Source organism: Planococcus citri, chromosome 5 (genome assembly GCF_950023065.1).
Source record: "Planococcus citri chromosome 5, ihPlaCitr1.1, whole genome shotgun sequence".
Lineage (NCBI taxonomy): Eukaryota > Metazoa > Arthropoda > Insecta > Hemiptera > Pseudococcidae > Planococcus > Planococcus citri.
In genome coordinates, this window is record NC_088681.1 from 41,175,837 (window position 1) to 41,193,416 (window position 17,580).

Consider the following 17,580-nt stretch of genomic DNA (forward strand, 5'->3'; position numbering starts at 1 on the left):
AAAGATCAGCTAGCTGCCTTCAATGAGCAGTATACTATGTTGGAAATGATAGCTTCATCCTGCTTTATATTATAATATCTAAAAATAGGGGGAAAAACAGTGTTGATCGTGTATCTACCAAATTGCTGCTGCGGTGGTTTTTTTTTGGGAAGAGCAGAATTATCTTAATGCGGTGTTACGAGCTCTCATTTATTCAAAAGCGGGAAAAAATTGTTGCGGCGAGATACCGAACATTTGAATTAATTGTTACGAAAATAATTGAGAATTTCAATTTCGAATAGCAACTTTTTGTAGCTCGGGTTCTTAATTCGCTCATTAAACGAAGACGCATTCTTCTTAACGATTATCTGCTCGTAAGTCTTTAATACAACGTTGTGTTTCTCGCTCGGCGTATCATGGTGGCGCGTTTTACTCTTATTCTCTGAAGCATTTCACTTTTTACGCGAAACTTGACGGAGGAAATTATTTTCGGATTATAAATTTCAACCCTTTTAGCAACGAATTACCCATTAAAACTCGAGTTTTTAAAATTTTCACTCAATCGACCTGTATTATTATAGTATACGAGAGCCGTCTCGTCCAAGTCGATAAGAAATTCGCGGTGGAATGAATATCGTGGGAATGCTTTGACTCCACAAATGCGGAATTTTTAAGGTTCAATGGCGTTCTGTTGTTTGTACGTTTTAGAATTGAAATGCTTGTGGGGGTATTTCAGATGCTTATCTTGTGTGAAAGTTTGAAGAATACGTCTACTGTAAAATTTAGAAATGCTGGTGATGAAACTTGATGGTGGAAATTTCCCACAGATAGCTTTGTTGAGTAGTCGTCTTCGTCTCGAAAAAGTTGCTATTCGATTTTGTTGCTTGAAATGCCAAGAGGAAAATATGTTCACAGGAGGGAGATCTGGGCTAGCAAATTTTCATTGTTGAAAATTATGAAAGTTGATCAAACATCATCAAAATCAAGTCATTCACGTTTAATCCAAAAGTAAGCTGGTTTTTACTAATGTTCATAAGTTGCATGCTGATTTGGTAAGATGTCCGCCAGGTCATTAAAGCCATCAAAATGTCATTCATTTGCACAAAATTAATAATATGTTCTCAAAATTGAATGATTATCTGTCAAAAAGGTATGAATTATTATAAAAATTACTGTTGAACTGACCTCCCAGTCACTGAAAATTACCATGAATTGGTGAAAAAATTAGAATGTGATTACTGATTAGGAAAAATTTTGCGAAATGTTATAAAAATTCTTTAAATTATAAGTAGCTGAGAATTGATAAAAAATTGTAAAAAATTGAGCAAAATAGGTATGTATCGAAAAAATGCTCAGTTATGAAAGAAAATTGTACAAAATTACAAAAAATGATCAAGTATCGAAATTGAATGCAGGTTGTGAAAAAATCACATAAAGAGTAACAAAAAACCAACAATTGTCATAGAAATAGGTAACTTGAAAGTTACCAAAAATTGATAGAATTTTAACGATAATAGTACAATCAATTCTAAAAATGTGAAAAATTCTGACATGACAGAAATTTTTAATGCAGGGTATCTAACAGGTAGTGCAAGTAGTGAAAGTAGTGAAAAAGTAGTGATTTTTAAAATGGGTAGTGAAAGTAGTGAAAAAGTAGTGAATTTTGTTAAAAAGGTAGTGAAAAAATGAAAAAATTCAAATTCGTTCCTTTTTCTCAATGTTTATTCCGTAGAAAAGAGCTCATTTGTCGACTTTTTTAGAGCTTGAATTACACATTTTTGAGAGCTTTTGCCCTCGCTTTGCTCGGGCTGTTTACTCTTTTTCCCCATAAAAAACTATTGTTCAAATTCAAGAAATGTTCAAAGTTTGAATCAGACAAATAAGTAAACTCCTCCCTGCATGAAGAATTTTTTTTTCACTTCTCGAAACATGCATTTTTGAAATTTTTCAAAAAAAAAAAACACATTTGAATTTCAAAATTTTGAAGCAAAGTAATAAACTTTTTATAATTAACCAATTTCATCACACTAAAAATCAACGTTTTTTACATTATATGTACATGTACCTCCCTCTCGAAATTAAAAATTGGTTTGTTAAAAAAAAGTTGTTTATTCGCCCAATTTCATTAGATGAGCAAGAACCTTTAACGTGAAAAAAATCAAAAATTGAAATGATAAAATTATATTTTTGACATCTGCTTGCTTGAAAAAAATCTTGGAAAACTACAAGCTAAAAATTCTAATGTAAAATTTTGCCTCCCCCCGGCTCCTTTTTTAAATAAAATCTCTAGTTTTTAAAAAATTGAGTTTTTTATTTTGAAATTTTTTTGACACCTTTTCTTATAACGAATGTAATAAGCTCGTTTATTTGTATTGTTTTTTTCAATAATTTTGATTAAAATTACAAATTTTCTTCCAGTTTCAATTTTTTTTTAAAGTTTTCATGTGCAAAATTTGACTTTGATAATTTTTTTGTGTGTGGGGGGGGGGAGGTGGTCGAGTGGATGGCATTCTGAAAATTTGGTTGAAAAAAGGTAGTGAAAAAAGTAGTGAAAAAGGTAGTGATTTTTTCAACAAAAAATCCGTTAGATACCCTGTAATGAACAGCGTGAACATTTTTATAAAAAGCACCCATCAAAGTGGAATGTGAAACCTACGTAATGTTTAAAGAAAATGTTGTCCAAAAGTGAAAATTTGATCTTCCATAAGTAGGTAATGAAAAGATCATCCTATTTCATTTTTTTGACTCCTTGTTTGGTTTTTTTTTTTTTGAAAAAACGTTCGCTAGATGTCAATGAGTTTTCAGCATACCCTATTGTTTTTATGAAATTTTAACGAGTTCAACTTTATATTATTAACAATTTGTTGTTTCATTTTTTGTCAACTTTTATTCAACTTTACTTAAAAGTCCCCCATTTTTGGTAAATTTCGACGATTTGTTTACTAATTTTACCGTTATTATCACACTTGATGTACATATGTGACCCACTCTGGACAAAATCGACCATTTCGACAAAATTTCAAAAAATGTTTTTTTTTTTCAAAAATCTGATCTTTTAACCCTTAAAAATACATTTTAAACGTCATTATTTTGGATACTTTTTTTTCGTCGAAATGGTCGATTTTGTCAGAGGGGGCCACATATGTATTTGTAATTTTTGCTTTTTTTAAATTTTGATATGATATTATTTTATTTTTTAATTTTTCTAGATTTTCAACAATTTTTCTGTCTCTCGAGGCATTTGGCATTTCAACAAATTTCAAATTAATAATGCTAAGTTTTGCTCAACTTTGTTATTTTAAAATCACATATTTTCACTATGCTACTTTTTTTAAATCTTGCTAAATTAATTCAATTTTACTGTTATTTTAAGCATTTTTGCAGTATATTTTGTACGAGTAAGTTGCAATGTTTCATCAATTTTTCAATCTTCCATTTCCAATTGCCTTCATGACGTATCCATTGCAAATGTTTACCAGTTTTGTTGATACACTGCAAAAGTTTGTTTTAAGGGTTCTTTATCGCACGAGCGACCATAAATTGTCAATATTTTCAAGGAGGTCTTTTATGTTGAAAATTCACCATTAGCAGTTTTTTTGAATTTTCGTAAATCACCAAAAATCCAAAAAAGAGCTCAAGCATTTGAATTTTTGGTTACAGAAGTTTCAAGGCATGCTTTTTCGATTTAGCTTGGTTTCGTTGAAGTCTGAAATAAAATGAAAAAATTGAAAAAATAAGGATAGAACTTTCGAAGAACACATTTTTGGAAGTACTCCCACCTTTCAGGATGTCTCCCCTTTTTACAAAAGATTTTCTAAAAATAAGTTGGTACATACGAGTATGAGTAGGTACTTTGAAAAACAACATTTTTTTAGGGGGGAGGGGGTGACCTATTACACTGAAAAATTGGAGATGAATAAAAGTCGGAGAACGCAATTTTGCAAATTTCGTAGCCATTTTGATTTAGAGTTAATGAACTGTGGTTTCCTTTATTTATGTAACGTTGGTCAACAAATCATTTAATAACATAAAACAAACTCATTAACGTTTCGAATTTTTCAATCTGATGAAAGAAGCGTGAAATATGAATCGGGTTTTTGGAAACAAGCATGGTCTAAAATCTTCACTCTTCAGTTCACTGAAAAGTAAAATTTCAGCTGTTCAAATTCATTTTTGGCGAATTTTTAAAAATCCAATTTGAAAAAAAATATACGTTTATTCATTAAATGATGAAAAGTATTGTCTTGAAACAAATATCAACTTCCCAGAATCGAAGTTCACCATTTCTGATCAGTGATCATTCTTCTAGAGCCTAAAGCGTAATTTTCGATTTCTTCCGAATTTTTAAATTTTTCCTGAAAGGGTAGAAATTAACGTGGGCTGCTAAAAATCGAGTCGCGACTTATTCTTGGCTTGTTTAAAGATTTTATCTCCATTTGAGTCGATTTCCAGGCGTGCATTTCGATAAGCTTCGAGTATTTATAATTTTTTTCTCGAGTACGTTTTTTTTTTGGCAAGAATATTTACCTAGGTACCTGTATTATGGAAAAAAATTCAAAAAATTCAAAGTTTTCTGTTCGCAGATAAATTTTTTGAAATTGACATGAATGACTGATCTTGTTCAAAACCAACTCTACGAATCCGAGTTTCTCAATTTCTAATCATTCTGGAGCCTCCAGCGATCTTTTCGATTTTTTCAGAGTTCCGAAATTCCTCCAGAGGGCATGGGAATAAATTCGTGCAGTCAATAATCGAGCTGTGGCTCAATTTTTAGCTGCCTAAATTAATTTTTACGCTTTCTAGAAACATTTTAATAATTTTGGAGAAATTTAAAATTGTGCTAGAGACTTTATTTTTTTAAAAAAAGTAAATAATCGAAAATGATAATTTAACATTTTTTAAAAATTTGGCAAAAATCAATTTGAGCTACTGAAATTTTGGTTTTCGTTGAGGGTTACAGACCATATAGGAAGTGGACATCTCCAGATAGAGAGATTCCCTTGTTAGTTTCAAAATTATACACCCGCCTCATGTCTCAAATTCAAACAAAATGCCTTTCTATTCAGTATTCAATCCTTCTCGTATTGACGCAGATTCAGGCGCTCGGTTACATAATCGATTCAACACGAATATGCATTATTGCTTGCATTGCTGAATTTTGTAGGCACAACAGCTCCATTCGCCTTGATTAGTGTTTGCATTCGTGTCATAAGGATCGCGTAGGTATTTTGTATGTATAAATTTGAAATCTAGACTAATTCGGATAGTCGTGTGTAGGCAGTTAATCCAACACGAATGGAAGTTAAATTGCTATACGTATGTAAGTTCGGTTATTGTACAGCGAATATTTCATGACTGTGAGGTTGCATGCGATCCAAGACGAAGGAGTTTTGATGAAAGCCGATATTGTTCTATGATGCTGTTATTTAATATATTTACAATTGGCGCGGTCGGGGATACCCCGCTGAGGGTACACGATATTGCAAGTTTTTTTCCTTGGCTGAAAAATAGTATGTTGCGAGCAGCGGGTACTTAGAAGTCGTGAACACGAGTTGAGCGATAATTTATCGCTCGAATTTAATTGGCAAAGTGTCGGCTTTCAGAGTGGAAAAAAATTCATCTGGATGCAAGTTACCAAGCAGTGGATTTTTTTTTTGCTCCTCGGTAAATCGTCTAATTAGCGTAGTCGTGCTATTCGAGAGCGAAAAAATTAATAAAATTTTACACCAGTGAGATTCTGTCAAAGATGAATCATTTAACAGCTTTCGATGAAGGGTGCGGTTTTTTCTCGCTTTCTATTCTTTCTTAGGTATATTTGTCGAAAGCGAAATGTTTTTAAATTGCTAGTCTGGAATGGAATTAAAAGAATGAAAAGCTTCGGCTGAAGCTGAAATGTCTATACCGCGTAATGTAATCATCTCGAGACCAAGTTTTTAATTTTATGCAGTTCACCTCGCTAGTTACGTTTTTTTTTTTTTTTTGAAAAGAAATATTAAAGTCTAGAGAAGAATTTTTTCTCCGAGTTTTTTTTTCTTTTTTTTTTTTTGAAAAAATGGGATTATTCTGCGGGATATTTGTTAATAAACTAGAAAGTCTATTGATTTTTTGCTTTTATTACGCGCTCGATGGTTTTATGGAAATAAGCTGAGAAAAGCTCTATTCTTAACATGTTTAACTTTTACTTTTTAAAGATGTAGTCGCTAAAAGCTTCGAGGAAGTAAAAGCTAATTTTATAAATTTTCAAAATCTCTATGTTAAAAAATTTCATGCCGCTCGTCCGACCCGACGTCTTCTTCTCGTTTCGTTGAAATAAGCAAAATGGATTTTCAACGTATTTACATTTCACCAAAAATAAGCAGCTTATAAATTTTCTTTTCTGGAGGGGTTGTTTGAAAGTTACCTTATTTTAGGTAACATCGTCGCCGCGCCCTGGTAATAGGTTGTTTCACAGGAAATAAGAAAACGATTGAAAAGTAAATTTTTCTTCTTCGCTTACTCTTTTTTCAAAAACCTTGTTCATTTTTTTTACTTTTTTCACCTCGCATTTTTGTAAACTTTGATGAAAGTTTATAAGTAGGTACTTGTACTAGGTTTGAAGGATGAGGGTGGGTATTTTAAAATTTAACCGATGCGTTGGATCGACCGGTTATTTTTAAATTATGAATTTATTTTTTGGTCTACATTTAATTTGAAGGTCGACATTAAGGATTAATATTATTAACCCTTCTTTTTCTTCCTTTGTAAATATTTAATTTGTTTTTGTTTTTGTTTTGTTGCAGGTAAGTGTCCAATATTTTCGCCGAAGAAATCATGTTTCTGGGTAATAATAATATTTTCATCGAGTTTCCCGCTATGTGTGGGTTGCTCCGCGATCATAAGTTGAACAAGTAAGGGTTTTATTTTTCAGTTGTTTTAAGGTCTGTGATATTTCGGTGTTTATGTATAGAATTTCAAGGCTGGCACCGTTCGTATAAATGTGTATTTCGTACGTATATAAATTGAGAAACGTGTGGGGGTGTAATTCATCGCAGACGAAAGACTTCGTTGCACCCTTGTATCCTCTTCTCCACCGATGGTCTTGATTTTCTTTTCGTGAAAAGTTATGAATTAAGCTGCGCCAGTTCTGTAGCAATTTTTCTCAAGGACTCCTTCCAACGAAATGTATTAAAAACTGAATTGTCGCAAGATGTGGACGATTTTTTTATTCTCGAATTGGATTTTGAGTACCTACGAGGGGATGTGGTATAATTGTTGTACGTTTATTCTTTTCTTTAATGGGGAATAAAAGGATCGAATATTGAATTTTATAAATGTTCCAATGTTCCATTATGAACAGACCGAAATGCAGGAATAGTTTGATGGAAAAGGTACTATTTAATTCGATTTATTGTTAGGTAGTTTATTTGATTGAATTTTCATTTTCATTTTTTTTTCTTTTAATGTCACGTTATTATGAACCATTCTTCGCCTGGAAATTTATTGTTGTGCCAAAATACTTGTGAAATTTTGTCCGAATTTTACGGAAAATTCCATTTCACGATTTCAACAAGTCACATTTCAATTTAGTTACAAAAAACTGGTATTTTCCATGACATATTACTACAAACTTATGTTTGAATATCTCGAAAACGTGAAAATAAATATAGGAAAAAATTTGAGAAAAATTTCGAGTATGCTGGAAAACTTTTTTGTTTCTTGTTAAATTGGAAAACTCCTTTATTAACTCTCTGCCTACCTTATTTTTTTACTCGACAATATTTCGAATACAGAAATAGAAGGAACGTTTAAATTTTTCCTCTTCGTATTGCGACTTGTAAAAAATTTAATTTATTTGCACTAGTATTTTTCGCCTTACTTTGAATCATCTTTAACGAGTTGTAAAGTATTACAAAATTTCATCGTATTGTTTTTTACGCTCGAAAATTAAACACGACAGTGTTGCGAAGAAGTACTGGAAACTTTCCACTCCTGCGCCCCTATTGCAATAATGCGCGAGAAAGTTTGTAAAATTTCGACAATTAATTTGTAACTAGACAGTACAGTAGGTATCTTACCCCTGGATTGTCAACTCTGTTTGAGAAAAGTGTAGAGAGTACCTACTTACAGGAAAGTTTACTAATGTTTGTGTAGATAAACTAGACTTGATGTGTAATGTAATGATCGGAGAAATAAGTTACGTATGTTGTGCAGTATGGGATTGAAAATTGTGTCGTGAATGGGTTTTTTATTGGTGCAATTTGAGTGTGATACTTAGAGTTGGAACGTAGAAGAAATTAATAAAATTCTAGCACTGTCTGAAAATTCCATTAGTATAATCAAATTGATTTTTTTGATGAATTTTTAAAGATCCAAAATTGATCATTTTTGGTTTTTGATTTCATTTTTGAAGGTTTTTGGTTTTAGTTTTCAAATTCTTGGTTAATGTTTTTTTTTCGTTTTTTTGATTCAGTTTTTTCATAATGATTTTTAATCTCCTTTTCGTATGTATTTGTTTTCATTTTTGATTTTGGTTTTATAATTGTTTAGTTTCATTTCGAGGATATTTTTTGGTTTTCGTTTTGAGGTGAGTGCTTTGATTTTCAATAATTCTTACTGTTTGTTTGTTTGTTTTTTTTTACTTTTTTTAGTTTCCGTTTTTGTTTTTAAAACTTTACTTTTTCGGTTTTCGATTACATTTCTGCAGTTTTTTGGTTTTGGTTTTCGATTCGTTGCCTTTGGTTATGGTATTTTTTCATTCGGTTCGTTCATGATCAAATTTGTGTTTAAAATGTTTTTCTTCTCCTTTTTCACGTTCGATTTAGTTTTTAGAATTTTTTTAGTTTTGGTTCACACGGAAATGACCCTCAATTTTTATCAATTCAAGCTAACCTATACCTAAGCTAGTAAGTACCTATTTAAAGGAGTTTTACAAACTTACAAGGTTGAAAAGTAGCCCTTGTGTTCGCCAACGTTCATACCATGCTGAATACACCGGTTCTCGTCCGATCACCGAAGTTAAGCAGCATCGGGCTAGGTTAGTACTTGGATGGGTGACCGCCTGGGAAAACCTGGTAACGTTGGCTCAACTTTTTTCAATGATGAATATTTTTTTTTTCAATTTTTACATCATCAAGTTACTTTTTTGGGTTCACATTGTTTCATTTTGCTGGAGTTTAATCATTTTTAGAGCTAAATAGCTCTTATACATTATTGGAAATTTTTTAAAAATCTGTCTTACAGGTTTTATGTTTTTGGGTCTGGATTTTGCTTTTATAGATTTCAGTTTTTGAGTTTCGATTCAACTGTTTTTGGTTTTCTATATTTTTTCGACTTCGTATTCTCATATTGACCGATTTCGTTATCGAAAATTTTTATTTTCATCTAAGTATTTCTAAGTGCTTTTTTGGGTGAAAAAAACAGTGAAGATGATGATTTATGAAAATTAGTCCTGATACTAATATCAACTCTTTGGAATCGAATTGTACTGTTTCTGGTCATTCTGGAGCCTCCAGCGCAATTTCAGATTTCCCCAAAATTTTGGAATTTCTCCAGAAAGCGTGGAAATTACTTCGAGCAGCTATAAATCGAGTTGTGGCCTATCCTACAATGTTTAACAAGTTCATCTAGGTATCTATATTTGTATCGGTTTCCAGACGGACACTCCAGTGTGTTTTTTTTACGAATAATTAAAAATTTTTTGGTCAAAAACTTACTTGAAGTGTCCGCCAGCAAATCTGCTCAAATATTCGGTGGAGAATAAATCGAGGGGATTTTTAGACGCTCGAATCAATTGCTAGGCTTTCTGGAGGAATTCAAGAACTCTGGAGAAATCTAAAACACGGCTGGAGCCTCTGGCGGCTTCAGAATGAACTGAAATGGTAAAATTCGGACGCAATGGGTGGATTTTAGACAAAAAACAATCTCTTGGGAAAAATTCAAAAATTTTCCTGCAAACAGAAAATTTTTGATTTTTTGAATTTTTTGCCTTTACGCTTTCTAAAGAAAATCAAAAATTTTGCAGAAATCGAAAATCGTGCTGGAGGCTTTAGAATGGGCGGAAACGGTGAAATTTGATATCAGTAGGATTAATTTTCATTCTATTAAATACAATATTTTTTTTTCAAAAACTGAATAAATCATCCACGATCTGCTAATTGCAAGGAGAGTGTTTGTTTATTCGTTTTTTTTCTTCGAAGTTCTAACTTGAGTCTTCTAACCCAGCTATTTCTCATTTCTTGATTGAATGGAAGATGTTCGATTTGTCTCCACAATAACATAAAATTCATAAATTAGCAAAAAAAATTAAAAATTGCAAGAGAAATCTAATTTCAATTCGATCTCGTATTAAATTTCAATAAAATCGATCGTTGATTGGCTATTTCTTCCAAAAAATAAGAAGAAAGCGATTGATATAGAGTTGTTTATGCTGCTCCAAAGCGAAAGTCTCGAAGAATCAAGTCTGCCCTGATCGTAATTTTCCTGTTGAACTTGGGTTAGGCAATTTGTTTGACTTGTGTGTCACAATAGTTGCCTGATCTGCTGCTATTTAAAAAAATGTTTCAAATTACGTTAGTTTTATCCGACAAAAGATGCATAAATGGATTTTGGTCCTTCTTTTGTTTTAATTTTTGATCTTGTGTGAATGTTACAAGGTTTGTTATTGCTTCAATGAAAACTATTAATTCCAGAAAATTTTTGACCTCATTCAACCTCCCTTTCTTTGCATTTTCGGCTCTACGAGTAAATTATTGTGAATTTTTTCCCCTTTTGGATAACTGTAGGTACTTGAAAATGAGGTTTTCGAATCAACTTTCAAAAATATCAGAAACAGCCAAAAAAAACTAATTTTTTACATGAAAATAACGTCATTTTTACTTCTCGAATCCCAGATTTTTTAAAGCTTCAGGCTTCAGCCTCGCTTTGTTCTGATCAGTTTTCTTTTTCAATTGAAATTTCTAAAAAATTGTTGTGCCAATTTGAAAAAGTGTCAGAGCTGAGAAAAATGAACTTCTCATATCAAAACTGATCTCGAATAGCTTTTTGAATTATAGATAATCGCTGTTTAAATTTGGAAAATGTCAAGAACTTGCAAAATAGACTTCTACCAACAAAAATGCTATTCAAGTTTTCGATTAGTGAATTCTCAAAAACTGTCTTCTTTGCTTCGCTTTAGGTCCAGTTTTCTTTTCTCGTTTAGAATTTAAATTATTAGGTATAAAAAAATACTGTTCAAATTTCAAACATACCAAACCAAGACCAACAAAATCAACTTCTGAAATCAAAAATAATGTTGTTGTGTTATTTATTTTTTTGAATTTGTGTAAATTTTGGAGAGCTTTTGCCCTCGCTTCTTTTGGTGTGTTTCGCGATCGTTCTGGGATTAACGTCACACCAGTGTCCAAAGGCGACGCAACGTTTTCTGAATAACACAAAGAAAGTTGGTACAAATATGATGTAGGAGGGGGTAAAATTGGCTTTAAAATGGTGTAGTAAAAAAGTACCTACTCTCTAAATTTGAAACAGTCAATTTCACTGCTTTGCAGTCACGACATTTTGCCTTTTTAAAGCAGTAGTTTTTTTTACTGCAAAACAGTGAAAAATTACTGAATTGGTCAGTAAAAAATCATTTTGACTGACCAATTCAGTAATTTTTCACTGTTTTGCAGTAAAAAAAAACTACTGCTTTAAAAAGGCAAAATGTCGTGACTGCTAAGCAGTGAAATTGACTGTTTCAAATTTAGAGAGTAGTGAAAAAGTAGTGATTTTCGCTTGAAAAATTTCTTTCGATATACCCTAAAGCCAGGGATCCCGGATCAGATGAAATGAAACTTTTTGTACTCCAATAAAGCCTAACTGAACTTTTCGAGCTATTGTTGGTATAAGTCTAAGTAATATCGAAGAAAATATGCATGGGAATGAAGTTACACGACAACTAGGTTATTCGAGGCGAAGCCAAGAGTGCATGACACGCGATGATCTGTTTTCTGGGTAACTCGGCGGCGGCTGGTGGCGCGTGTTTGTAAAATGTTTATGAAATAAAAATGCGTAGTCAGTTCGCATACTACGAGTATACGGTTTACCATCGAAGAAGGGTTACTTGTACACTATATACATACATATATACCTACCAAAGAACGAGCATCAACGAAATAAAAACACGACGCGAAGATATAAGTACGCGACGGGCGAGAGTTTTGCGACGAATAAAGAAACGTCGATGTACGAATCATATAACCAGTATAGGCGTATCGGGCTCGTGCATTTTTTATCGAATGAATTCTCCTATACGTTTTATTACCCTCGAAATGGATATTTTGAAATTTCGAGTAAACATTAATATCTTTATCGAATACCCTGCTCTATGCCACCTTGCCCTGTATCGGTCCTGGTTTCAAATCGTACCTCCCTTTTTTTAATCCGTGTACCTGCAGCTGCGTGAGGAATTCGACGAAATGAATGTCTTTTGTAAATATTGAGCCGGAATTGCGAGCTAGGTTACCGTAGAATAGGAAATGATGGGCTCATTTATTTTTTTTCCCTCGAATTACCGATATTTTTGCCAATTGTACGTGTACGTAGTTGTGTTGGGCGAATAATATGCGTGTTTTTGCGTACAAACATACATATTAGTTTTTATCCCAAACCGCAACATTTCAATGGAGACATTCGTGCAGATTGCGTGATTCTAGTTTTGTTGTTGCGTTGCGTTCGTTATACGTTGCCTTTCTGCCAACTTTTGTGTATACGGTAACAGTCTACGCTGCGTCGATAGACCGATGAAAAAAAATTGTGTTTGTTTGAAGAAACCTGAAACACTGTCGCGTCGTTCGCGTTCGTTGATTCTTTAATTGGTGTATTAAATGATCGCATGAGGAGTCAGGAATTCTAAATATATACAGAGTGTTACTTGGTATAGGAATTCAAAGTTTTATGCGGTAATTATGAAGTCTTTGTAGGTTTTTTTATCCAACTTTTAGACCGCAGGAATGAGGGCAGGCTCGTTGAGTAATTTTTGTTTTCAAGATGTCTGCCTATCAACCACGAATGTGTTTTAGGACCGTGTCTAACTTATATGTAGAATCGTGATCAATGTTGAATACTTACCTGGTGCCAACTTCAAATCACCCTTAGATACTCCAAATACGAGTAGGCATTTCTTCCATTTCTTTCGTGTAATCAAATCGAAGATGCCATTCCAGATTTACTCGGCAATCAAGCATTTCAACTAGAACTATTCCACGAGGCATTTTTCGTGTCTCATCGTCTATTTTCCTACTTCATTTGCCACTCTCATCTCTTCCCTACTATAGCACAATTTTGCCTCAATGATGAACTCGCCTTCGCGTGAAAATTGACCAAAAATTACTACCTACATAGTATGTAGTATAGAGTCTTCGTAACGTCTAAATTACTCGGTTCGCCAAAAAATACCCTTTACAACGTAATAACTCGGCCTATTCGCCGCAGGAATCGGGTCATTAGGGGACGAGGAGAAGTTTGTAGAAAAGTAATCGTCGTTTGAGAGAAGGGTTTGCTGATGGTTGACGACGTCTAAATGTCGAACTTGTCGGTTTAACGCGGTTGTAGAATTTTAGATTCGATAATACGCCGACACTTGCACGAGATTAATTAGTGAAATATTTGTTCGGTAATGAATTTTAATTAAATACGTATTGCTTTCGGCTGCCTACGCTCCGTAGCACGATGCGACAACCACCGTAATACCATACATTCGGCGAAATTCCTCAGCTGTCGAGTTTATCTTGAGAGACAGGCTCGTGTAAGCGTAAGATGATGTGGTAGATTGCCCGAAACGTCGCGAAGGGTGTTTCTCACCGGCAGAAGGCTACAGAGGGGTGTTGAAAATTGCGAATTTATCTTGGTAAAATGCTCGTTGACAGTAATGGACCGTGGTGAATATGTTATAATTTGAAATCCACTTGACATTTTTAACGTTGTAATTTATCGCTGCGCTCCTCCTCCTTCTCCACCCTGTTTACGCCGATCTTTTCTCATTCTCCGAACTTGACAACAATTACATTCGGTGGCAGGATTTTCTTTTTTTTTCATTTTGACGAAATGATTTTTATAACTTTTAAAATGTCCAATTTAATCGTAATAATTCAAAGCTCGAGAAAACGACGCCAGATGTTGCTTATTGGATAAATCGAACGCGCAGTTCATAAGACCAATTCGATACGTATGTCTGAAGAAGTTCGTGATGAGAATTTACTCGCGTATTATCCAACGTTATACGGATACCATTTTTACTTCAATTGTGTATATTATTTTCAACAATATTCGCGTTTATTTTTCATCTACCAATGATCGAAGATTATTAAAACGTAGTAACGTTTTTGTATGTACGATATTGTTTTCTAGAGCAATACAAAACAAACAAAAAAAAAAACTCAAACTACCGTTTTTCAATATTTCCCATCGAAGAACAATTTAATTTCTTCAACGCCCTTCGATGCAACGATGAAATAAAATTTATAGGGTAATATTCACTTTTCTGCGTTTTTCCACTTCTTGTTTGTGTAAAAATCTTCACTTCGAGTGATGTATTGATTTTAGAAAGTTTTGCAAATTATTGCTCGTGTATAGTCAAACGTTTAGTAATTGTAGTTTATTGAGTTTTTTTTTTTCATTTTTCTCCTTTTCTTTCAATCGAGTTTTAGATTTTTTTTCTCCCGTTAATATTGTTGGCTTCTATTGTATTGAGATTTTATTGCTCGGTTATATTGAAAGGATATCGAATGGCCTTGGAAGCGTAAAAAGGGTGACGCTTTTCCTAGCTTATAGAGCTTATTGCTAGGAAATTTTTTTTTACACCAGATATAATTGAAAATATGAATTGGACCGAGTTGGTCAAATTGATTAACAAGGGAACTTCTCAAGGTGTCTGCCTCCGATTTGAACAAGACTACGATTTTTGGAAAGAGCATAATTTTTGGCAACAAAATGAGAATTTTTGCAGGCAAAAAAATGTATCCATTTTTTGAAGCAGTTCCCAAATGTCACTTATAGTGGAGTGGCAAATGAAAAAAAAACTGCATTTGATGAAAGAAGCGTGAATTTTGGTATGATGAATTTTTGAACCAAAATGACCTCCTTCGAGGGGGGTGGGGCTTACAATTTTGAAAATTTTCCTGTGGATAAAGTTTTAATCAGAAATCCAATATTATGGTGTCTGCTGTTAGATATTGATCAGCACTTTCTATTTTCACCATTGAAACCATCGTCCCCCCTCTCCCCCTTGCGTGGGGCTCAGCCTCCTAAATTGTGGATCTAGAAGACGTTGAGACTCGGAAATGTTATTTTGTGAAAATATACTAAGTAAAGAGTACAAATAGTTTTGGTAGTTCATTTTTTGGTTCCCTCCCCCCTCTGCCCCCTGTGGCACCTTAAAACTTGAAAAACGCGCAAAATTGCCGCTTTAATGACAAAACATGGTGGAAACGGTGAGCTAAATGCTAATTCTTCTTGAAACTGGTAAGAAACATTTATTGAAAGCATTACGTAACGCGAAAAATGACGACTCTCCCCTTTACGCGCCCCCTCAACCGCTAATTGCAAAAAAAAAATATACTGGTCAAAATTCCATCAGAATTGAAATATTAAGCTAGTTACTATTCAATATTGATCGATATGTTACGCTAAAAGTGTCGGAATCATCGCATACCTCCCACCCCCTCATGGGGGCAGACCCCTAAAATGTGGAGTCGATGAAAAACCCACTTATGGAACTGAAATTCTGTAAATATGTACTTTCTGGTCATGGTAATATATTTAATGGTCCATTTCATCGATTACACTCATCACCCCGTCCCCGCCCTCCCCCTTTATATACCATTATACAAAATTTGATCAAAAAGTAACCCCTCCTGCTTTGTTGCACGCTCCATAGAAATGTTACAGAAGTCGTTGTACACTTAATGGATAGAGAATTTCATCAGCTTTCCAACGGTATGTTTGTGATCATTGTGAGATGAAAACAAGCGAACCTGTGTCCAATAAAGTGAACGATGGTTTGGGTGCTCAATCCATGCGGAAGCAATTTTTGAATTTACTATCTCCTAAAACTTCATTTTGGTTCAAAAATTCATCATACCAAAATTCACGCTTCTTTCATCAAATGCAGTTTTCTCCTGTATTTCAGCTGTTTGCCACTCCACTATTAAGCATGGCTGCTCTTCTAGTTCCACTGATTCATCTGATTCCTTGGTGTTATTCTTTGGAAGGTTTCTTTTGACAATGGCTTTGAGTGGTCCTTTGCTTGACACGATCAGTTGCTGTCATCTTTGGTTTAGATATAGCAACAACTTTTGCTTGATATACTGGACACCCTTCCCAGTTAACTGTATGATCAACATCACATTTAGGACATCTTGCTCGGTCTTCTTTCTTTTTCCTACATCGCTTTGTTTCATGGTTTGATCCACACTTGACACATCTGGGTTTCCTTGCGTAGTATGTTTTGGTGTGACCAACTTGCTGGCAGATTTTATTAGAGCTGAAAACGGTTACGCTACCCGCTAACCAGTATCTGGTGAAAATACTGGCTAAACCCGCTAGTGGCGGGTATCGAGTTGATTCGGGTGTAGATAGTAGCATATAGCGAGCACCAAAGCGAGCACAACCCGATTGATTTTGAACTTGGTCTGCGCACACACCCCAAAACTGGATAATGCGTAAGTGGGAGGAGTTACGCTTTGACACATGTCGTTTGTATGTGTGATTGACGTTTGACAGTGTTTGATGACAATGATGACGTCATGCTGGTACACCGGCAACACATTCAACTTGCTACAAGTTATAATGTGAACCGGTGTGAAATTTTTTCAACTCACTACCAGCTACTAGCGAGAAGCGAGAATTTACAGTATGGGTACAGTAGTTATCCGCTGTCAGCAAGTACTGTTTTCAGCTCTAGTTTTTATATTGAGGTAGCTCTCTCTTTTTTGTTGGAGGTTCTACCTTCACTTTAATGTGCAACAAGAATCACATTTCATAAATGGTCTTGTCATTTTCTTTTGGGTTAAGATATGTACACATAAAAGCGTGGTAATGCCACATTAATTTTTTACTCACAATTTCTCCAGATTCATATTTTTTCATCTCTTGTTTTTTAAATACTTACTAATTACACTGGTGACATTAATGGTATCATGTCTTAATTTTAATCATTTCTAATTTGAGATCCTCAGGTGAAGTGGAAGGGTGTAGCCCCCTTATAACTACCTGATAAAGTTTATCTTGTTTCAACTGATATGTATGCTGCCTAGGGTGCGTCAAAAGAACAATAGAAAACACTTTTTTTTTTTAGATTAACCATAAGAGAGAGTTGGTAGTATAGGAGTTTCACTCCCTTCCATGCTTCCTAACATACAGGGTGCCCAGAAATATCGAGTACCCCTGAAAAAGTTTTCTACTAAAATACTTCGGTTGGTCACAGTGAATGATAATAATGATAGCACATGATTGGTTGTTGGGCTGGAGAGATAACATTCCACCAATCATATGCATCTACTTCACATTGCCAACCTATATTTTCAATGAAAAACTTTCTTAGGGGTACTTAATATTTCTGGGCACCCTGTAGCAGTAAATTCAGTATTA

At 34.0% G+C, this 17,580-nt stretch overlaps 1 protein-coding gene and 1 non-coding gene across 7 annotated transcripts in view; both read left to right on the top strand.

Moving 5' to 3' along the window:
* The window catches only part of Tomosyn (syntaxin-binding protein tomosyn), a 258,629-nt gene that overhangs the window by 35,557 nt on the left and 205,492 nt on the right, over nt 1-17,580 (top strand). The window lies entirely within an intron of this gene.
* On the top strand, nt 8,923-9,041 carry LOC135849551 (5S ribosomal RNA). The gene has a single exon (XR_010559567.1). It is a non-coding gene; the product is annotated as a 5S ribosomal RNA (ribosomal RNA).